Here is a 9,737-nt window from a genome sequence, read left to right as displayed (position 1 = left end):
AGAGGAAATGTAAACAAGGAGCACACTGTTCAGGGTGTGCGCTGTAGGTGTAAGAAGAAGAGAAGAATATATTACTTTAAGAATACATTCTTAAATTGTATTGCTGGTATGTTAAGATATGTTTGTGACCTTTTATAAACCCTATGCCCCGTCCTGCACCCTAAGACCCTAAGAGGCATCACTGCTGGTCGTAAAAAACCCTGCCTGAGGAGGTCAGGGTGGCAAAATCTGTCTGCTGTTTTAGGTCAATATTGTATTATTTGTTTCATTTATTCTTAAATCTATGTATTGTATGGTAATAATGAAAAAAACGTAATGTATTGAACACATTCCGAAACAAAGCTGATAAGACAGAACTTGACTCAGACATAATACAAATTATTGTTGAAACCTTTTGCGCTGTTGCTGCAAAATGGAAACTTTGTTGATTATCTATTCCAACTGGCCACTGGAATCAGATAATTAATATAAGTTGAAGTTTAATTACAGTTTTAAATATAGTTTAACATTCTTTATTAAACTGCTTCAAATGATTTCTCGTATCAACCAATTGGTCTCCATAGACATTACTAAAATTCTAATAGTTGTTAAACTACTGACAAGTTTTCTGAAACCGAGCTTATGAACAAAAGAGTAAAGGTCGCTGGTTAAGCCAGGATCAATATATTTGTTGACGTTTTCATTACAGTGTGCATAATAAATGTGTTAAATGAATTGAGCAATTATTTAAAAAGTATAATGTTGCAATCTCTTTACAATAAGTAATTACAGTTAACAAAGAAGTAGAGGTTGTTTTCCAAGGGCCTCTCCTTCACAGCCCTACACTTTAAATCATGAGACTTTCAAATCATAACAGACAGAGATCGGTATCACTTTGTGTTGCAAGCCAAATCCATGTAAAGGTTCTACTTGAGCCCAATTTAAATACCATAAAGAAAGTATTGAACCCAGCTCAAGCTAAATGTCAAATGTATTTAATTAATGTACAAGTGTTTTGATTTATTTCAAATGTTCTAATCTCAGCTTCTTTCGAGTTCAGTCTAAGCAACAAATTGTTTCTCATAACATTCTCACTGCTGTCCCAAATGTTTTAACCTTGGGCAGACAAGCTGTTCACACACCCACACACACCCACACACTTTGGATAAGTAGTCACCTTATCCACATTGTAAATTGTTGCCTTCTTTAAAGTTATTAGTAATTTAAGATTAATTATTAAATTAAATGTGGTACATAAGATAAAATAACTTGACTTGATCATTTTGTTCACAACATTAGACCTGTCCTCTAATCTCTACTAGAATAAGATAAGTGTGCATGTTTGGATGTTTTAACACTCCTGTAATGTACCTAATCTTGATATCCTTTTCATTACAGAGCTGGGAAAATGGTGTATTGATTAGATTCTGATCCGTGCAAGTCCAATTTGACTGACTTTAGTTCTAATGTTAATGTTAATTTGACTTCAACCCATAAGTAATTATTTAAATTAACTCTAAATGTCACATGATGATGGATTAGTGTTCCACATTTCTTCCACTAATTTGTTTTACAATTAGGCCAAAGGTAAAGAGAGACATTGATGACCTTGTGTCCCTTTTGTTAGTACGTGGTTCCATTTTGTCTATGGCCTTGGACGGCTTCACTAAAAGTCACCCAGTTCTGCCCTGCTGCAGTCCGGCTGAGTGCAGTCACAGAGATGCTATGGCTGCTCTACATGACATTAATGGTCTGGTCTGAATGGACACCATTTCCTGCTCCCAGAGAGAATGACACTCCTCAAACTGAACATTACAGCCGTTGATACTGTCTCACATGGGTCTGCTCCCCCCCACTGAGCCATGAACTGAAAGCATGACATCTGCTATGAACACTTGGAAGCCTCCCTGTCACACCAGCACCAACCCTTGGGTCAGTCAGATGAGACTAACGGCTTCACTTAGGGCATTTGGTTCAGATACATGACTCTCGTTACCGCAGAGTGGGTTGTTTTTAAGGCTATTCATACTGCTATGCAGAGGATGCCTGTAAGTTGGCGAGCTGGTAAAAGCCCCTACTATTGTTTCAAATAGGCCTAATGGAAGGGGTCTCTTAATGTCTAGTTCTACATGTATTCACATTATATAGACAATGTTTCCACCTGGTAAAACTAAAGGCTGCACCAAACTCAGGCTACAATACAACCATTATGTTCTGCTCTAACGATTCAATGTATAGATTCTACATCAAAACAATTAGCTTTTATTGTTTCCAATGATAACGTCACCTTCAGTGGAGGAATGCAAACCTGTTTTCAAATGTAAGGTTTTGATTTTGTTTGACATTTCTCAGTAATGACACCCTCAGACACCCAGTATCATTCATGCTATGCCATCAGTAATAACTCAGATGTTAAAGGGATGAAACTTTTCCTCCCAAATCAGATATGCTTTGTTTTTCAACAAATGTATCAATTTCCTGCATAATATATGTTTCTCACAATGGTTTTTGTAAGCTGCACACAGGTGATACTGAGTCTTCTCGATTAATAGATTATAAACTATACCATGCTTAAATAGACTCCTAAGTTATTATTTCATATGTACCATATGCAAGAAAAGGGAGGGAAGAGTCAATTATATTGAGTAATTTATTATATTTCTGATAAACTAATATGTTATCAAAAGGTAAATGGTGAATTAATATACATTTAGAATCATTGAGAAGGGGTTATATCCACAGGGACAAGCTCACCTTTAACTTACAATAACATTTCTCTGCTATGGACTGATGAGTATATGATTCTTGCATGTTCAATGACTAACACAAACCTTCAAAATGATAATGTGCATGTGTCAGGAAGGCTCCCAAATAATTCTGAGGGGCCTATCCTATTTTTGTAATTAAATGATAATGTGCTAATCCATTACTTTGAGTTGTCTTCACTCAGAAAACCATCCCTATCAAGTGTTAACCCAATAACTAGGACAGCTCTCAAGGCCAAGGGTCAGAGAGAGAGGGTCACACTCTCCGGGTGCAGAGAGCACCCCCAGCCACGTGCAAGGAAGCACGAGGTCGTTCGAGATGGGATGCTTCTCTTCACCTTTCTGATAAGATGGGATGCTTCTCTTCACCTTTCTGCTAAGAGGGGGTTCTTCTCTTCATCTTTCTGCTCGGTGGGCTCTAGCAGACAACCCTGCAGGACGAGCGAGGGCTTCAGAGGCTTCTATAATACAAGGTTCCATGTTTCTTGGAGGAGTTTGATGTCTTCCTAACCTCTCCCATCACGGGGGGGACACCTGGATGCATCAGGAATACGCAGTTGTACTCAAGCAGATAGCAGAAGGAATACCGGCAGATGAGCCTCCGTCTCACTGGGGGGGTCAGCTACAGTGCTCACTGAATGAGCCACACAAAAGCAGAGCAATTGGGGGGTTGAAATATGGCGCTCTGATGAAGAAGAGTTTGAGCCAATCAGCACCTCAGTGCTAATCTACAGTATCAGGATGCCTTTACACACCAGACACTCGGTGTCATAAAGGGAGGAGGAGAACGAGTCAGGAAGCCTGACGGACATGTTCTTCCAGCTCTTGTACAAAGATGAACTTTGAATTGAATGACCAGATGTTTAAAGATGTACAATTAATGATTGTTTTTTATATTTCCAATGACCAGACATGTGTTAAATCGTGGTGATAAATATATTTAGTCAGATCAGATTACATTTTCACACTAAACAAAATTAATAAATATTCTCAGATTATAAGGTATTGAATAAGGTATTTCTAATATTATAACAGATAATGTTAATATCCTTAATCATCCAGCACTCAGGCTTAACAACACTACTCTGTAATGTATTACCCATGCACAGACAGACATAAAATGGTGTTTCAAGTACTGGATTCATTTCAGTTTTGGCCCAAAACAAATATTTATAATAATTCATATAACAATTATGCAGCATATTTGATCCTCAAATTAGAGAATTATAATTTAAAGAAATTGATATTCTATATTCAACATTAGATAAACACAGAAGAACCCTTTCCAACTACCATAAGTAGATTTTCAGGTAAGTATGGCTAATAGGGATAAGTGATAGACTTAATTTGGTACAGATCAGTTGTAGCATTTACAAATGTATGAATTAAAGTTTTAAGAATGTTTAATCTTTCCTTTCCAGGTTTTTACAAAAGTCTTTGAATATTTGCCTAACTTTTCCTTTTCAGACTAAAATGAATGTATTGATTTTACTAAGACTAAGTGCCTTACTCTTGGCTAAAGCGTAATGAAGTAAACGTAAAGTAATCCTAAAATTGAGGACACTGCAACTTTGCCGATTACAGATTGATCAAATCACCACTGTGAATGTTATGCCTTAGCTGGATCTCTTATGATCCTAAGTTTTAAATGCTTTTGACTAGTGATTGCCTTAAAGCCAATCTTTAAGCTGTTTCTGGTTTTGATTTTATAGTTTGATAAATGACATTAACTAATGGTTTAAATGATAAAAGATATTAGTTTAAAACAAATATTTTGCTATTATGTATCTGTGTTTTTATGTGTGTTCATTATTGTGCTTATTGACAAAAGATGCTCCAAACACTGATGAGAGATAATTGTTCCTATTTTGATTGCCTGTATCAATCATTGTGATTGAATGTTTCAATCTTACTCTACTTTGTGATGTAATTGAATGTAAGGTGAGACCACACTCGAATCTGAAGACGCCTATTGATTTAAGTATTGACCAGAATTATTAGACTAATGTTTTAAGGTTATCAAAAATGATAAAAAGAGAGGAACTGTTAAGGAATAATTCTTCTAGATATCTAACCTTTTACTCTGACATGTGTTATCTCCTTTAAGGAAAGGCCTTGGTGCCATATGTGTTGTTGTCACCAGTGTGAGACCGGTCAACTTGACTGGCACGAAGGGTAATTGTTGTGAGAACACTGAAGCACTTCTTTATCGGTGTTTGTGGGCTCTAGGATGTGAAATCCTTGAGGGCATGAGCGTCGGACGCAGGTGATTCAGTGTTTAGTCTACTCCTTCAGAGATGTTGATTTCTCTCTGTGAACCTGTTAAAAGGTCTAGCACAGAGAGAGGTTCTTCAGAATTGACGTGGCAACTCTACCGTGGTCAGAACCTCTGACTCTTTGATTTGTGATGTGAATCCTCCGGCCGAATACTCTGAATAAACCCATCAGTGTTTGACATCAAAGCTCCAACTCTCACCGTGTCTCCTTCCTGAGTCGGTGACTCCATGCATTACTACACAGAAGTTTCCTCCACAATGTGGAAATAAAGGGATCACTTCAGAACCCAGAGTTCAGTTTTTCTGCAAAGAGAACGGTCCAATCTGTGAAGATATTTTATCAACTAAATCTGCTCTGATGTCAAACGGGATGTTCACTCTCACAGAAACAGAGAGTGGCTTCACTGTGTCCATCAGTAATGTGTCCCCACAGCACGCTGGAGTCTATTGGTGTGGAGTGGAATCAAGTAAAAGATACCGAACAGCTCTCAGGAAAATACAACTGAAAGTGGAAGGTGAGAAACTAAATATGTGACCTTTATGTAAATACATATACATTGATATGGCTGTATAAATACAGTCAATTATCTATGTTTGTCTGTCTGTCTACAGCTACTTCTGACTTAACTAGGTGTGCAACTGTTGGACAGAATTGTATATACTGGTGTGAATATCCCCAGAAAGTAACGAATGGATGGCAAGCATTAAAAGCGACAGAAATGTATTCTATATAGATCTTTTCTGATACATTTTTGGCATTTTGTTTACCCAGCAAAAGACATATCCAAATGTACCTCCTAACAATTCTTATTCTGAGTGAACTTTTCATTTTACAATATCAGATTGAATTTCCTGAGAGTCGTGGTAAGGGAGCTTTTTTGATAACATAATGTTATTTTCTGTGAAATTCCTGCATATTTTTTTCATTCATTTGTAAGCTTTCATGTGTAACTTCAATGCACTTTTTTTTGGTTTCAGTAAAACCTACACAAACATTTCCTGTTTCTTCAACGACTAATGCATTTGCTGAGTTGTGTTAAGAGAGCCTTTTTGACATCTTAAGCCTTCTGCAGTGGGAACATGTTTAACATTTCTTTTCGGTAAAATTCCTGTTTTAATATTTTCTTTGTTGTGTGTTTGCAGATGGCCCTCATATCGTCATCCCTGTGATCATCTGCGTAGCCGTTGTTTGTGCTCATTTTTATCCTGATCTACAAACGTAAGCATTACCACCGGTTTGAAAAATGTTAATCATGCACATGATGCACTCAAAACCACAGTCACAACATCTCCATCCTGTAAGCATCTGATTACTTAAAGGCTAAGTAGATTAAAGACTTTAGTTTGTTTTATGTCTGGAAGTAGATTTTTTGTCTACAGAAAGTACTACTCCAAATAGTCAAATACAAAATGATTACTTCTATACTGAATATTGCAGCAGATTAATTAGGAACACAGTAAGTCCACTGTGTCTCAATGTAATGAAAGTGTTGGAATAACTAAATGTATTTATTTTTGCCTGTTTATGTTTACTTTGTTCTCTGATTTATCTTTCTGCTAGGATATTCCAAAAACAAAAGAAATGCCGCAGCAGAACAGCACGTCACACAGGTGAGTTTATTAATAAACTGTGTGGTAATGTAAAGCTGGTTGTAGGAGCCTTATTAAGTGTTATGTTTTGTGTTATTTACTGTGCGTGCTGTCCTATTGGCTAGAGCACAGTTGTTAATGTAGGTGTGTTGCATCAGATCATTGGGTGTGTTTGACTGAAGAAGGCATGCGTGAACTCCACAATATTAGTTTTCGGGACAATAAATGGAATATGGACTCACTTTGCTTTCATGATGCATATGAGAAAATAATAGGATAGCATTAAGCTGCAAACGGTGACGAGCCTGCCGACTATTGAAGAACAACACACAGTTTCTTCTCCACACTGTATAGCCCGTCCGTTTAGTATTAGGCTAAAGCTCCTACACTGATGTTTATATTCCTGTAATCAATGAGCAAAAGGTAAACTACGAATACCACAATGATGCCAGACTCAAGGTTCTTCGCTGTTTTGAATACGAAATAAAAAATATGTACTTATAGTATTATATTTAACGATTATAAACACACTGTTGAGTAGCTACAAAAAAAATATGTCACAATATAATATATTTAGAGTATGTACAGTGGAGGAAATAAGTATTTGATCCCTTGCAGATTTAGTAAGTTTGCAAACTAACAAATAAATTAACAGTCTATAATTGTAATGGTAGGTTTATTTTAACAGTGAAAGTAAGAATATCAAAAAGAAAATCCAGAAATTGACATCAAATAAAAGATACAAAATTGATTTGCATTTAACTGTGGGAAATAAGTATTTGATCCCCTTGCAAAACATGTCTTAGTACTTGGTATGACATTATTTCCTGAGTTATTATTTGATATGCACAAGGAAATCTACATATCTGAAGATACTTTAAAAGTGTTGATGAAGTTGAAAAGTTGAATTGGATGAATTGTGTTTTCTCTTCTTTCCTGGAAGGATTATATCTACGAGGAGATACAGGAGCGCCCCCAGAAGCCAGACTCAGGAAATTCATCAACCACGATTTATTCCACTGCCAACTTTCCCACAAACCCCTCTGCCTTGTTGCGTTACTCTACCATCTACTTTAGAAACGGCTCTGGTGAAGCTGCTGAGGTACTGATGACCAACCCCAGCTCCTCTGCATGTGATTATTCTGCTGTGAAGGACGGAGAGATACCAACCTACTCTAATGTGAACCAGCCCTCTCCAGAGGACCCTCTCTACTCTAATGCTGCGTTCACACCGGACGCGATGCGACTATTCGCTTCGCTCTAATCGCTCCTATCGCATCGCTCTAAACGCTGGAGGTTCACCGCGGCTGCCAGCTGTGTTTACTCGCATCATTCAAACAAGACGCGCTGGCTCGGGAGCTACAACTACAACAAAATGAACATATTTTACCGTGATTAAATTGTAATACACGTTTCTAAATGATGCCGAAGTAACAACATACTGATACCGGTTAGTAACAACCATGAATTAATGCTTTGACAAGTCTGCAGACAAGACGGCAGGCAAAACACCTTTTAAAATGCTTGTTTTCTGAATGAAGATCGGGTCAACCAGGCTAAGCTAACGTTGTATATGCTCATTCCACACTCATAACAACGGCCTACAGACATAAATAAGCAGCGACTGTATTCACCATGACACAGACAGTCTGTGGTTTGTACTTGTTTAACTTTTGTCCAGTTTCTGAACGGATATGAGGAGCTGTGAGCTCTGTGTGCTAACTGCTAACAGCTAACGGCTGATGTTGTGTGGTTGAACGTCAGTGACGGCGGCTGAGATCCTCACCGCTGATTGGCTTCCGCGAGAACGCGTCATGTGAATTTGACGCTCGAGTTGAAAAAATTGAACTCTCGCGTTTAACGCGGCACCGTTCAATCGCCTCAATCGTGTGATTCGCGCCGCGTCCACCGCTTCATGCGCGCCGTCGGAGCGAATTCGCGTCTGTCCACGTCTCTGCATTGACTTTACATGTAATCGCGCCGCCCCCAAACGTCGCATCGCGTCCGGTGTGAACACAGCATAACGTCAACAAGACACAGCAGCAATGAGGAAAGACCAGGCAGGGAATTATAATATCGACTAAATGTATGAACACCATTTCAGCTCATTCATTGTTGATGTTATTTTCAGTGAGATCCAGATCAGACTTCAGGAATTACACACAGACATTAGGATGTTGGGACCTGAATCCTGACACACAGGATTTACAATATCATCCACATTGTCTATGGTTAGAAACTGTAAAGAAAGGACTGGAAAATGATTTGAATTACTTTTAATTTTTTTTATTTTGGGTGCAGTGATGTAAGTGGTCAACTGGCTGATTGTACAGTATATTGGACGGTGTTTGTGTCACTTCTGCAGGTGTCGGCATTACAGAGACTGAAAGTGTAACATCTCAAATTGCAGCAATAACAACTGACTTGAGCATGAAAATTAAATGAATTATTATTGAATCATATTATAATATATCAGCAACAACATTAAACTGCAAGTGATTTACTTACAGGTTCAATAATCTGTATGATGGAAATTGTAAATAAAGATATACATCTGTGTGAATGTCTTCGTAAATATGTTTTTTTGTTATATAAGTAAATAAATAAATAAGTATATGACATGTTTTGACTCCCTAAAAATAAGATGTTAAAGCTCCCATGTCATGCTTTTCCGGTTATTACCCGTCCCCTTGTGTGTTATGAAGGTTTTTATGCATGTAAACGGTGTGCAGAGTCAAAACCCTCAAAGTACACCCTGTAGCGAGTAAAACTCTAACACAGAAAATACCTCCCCAAAACGCCTCGTTGGAGATACGTCACTGCCCATTTGATTCTTCCGGGTACCGCCTGATGTCATGCGGTACCCGGAACGAAATGGACCAATCCCGAAGAGCTATGGCCACACCAGCAGCGGCGTGTTCCTCCTCCAGAGGTTCGAAGAACCGGCATTTCACAGACGAAAGCTTCCAAAACATTGCCCAGTTTGAGGCCGGATATGCACAGCTTGTTTGGACCGTTTGGAGCAGGGGAAGATCCGGGTATACAACCTGTAAGTTTGCATTGTTATTTGTGTATTTATCAAACAAGACTGTTTAAATGTGTAAACTGTGTTGGACTGCTAAGCCAT

This window comes from Trematomus bernacchii, unplaced genomic scaffold (assembly GCF_902827165.1).
Source record: "Trematomus bernacchii unplaced genomic scaffold, fTreBer1.1, whole genome shotgun sequence".
Classification (NCBI taxonomy): domain Eukaryota; kingdom Metazoa; phylum Chordata; class Actinopteri; order Perciformes; family Nototheniidae; genus Trematomus; species Trematomus bernacchii.
The sequence above is the reverse complement of the archived record's forward strand: the minus strand, read 5'-3'. Positions refer to the sequence as shown.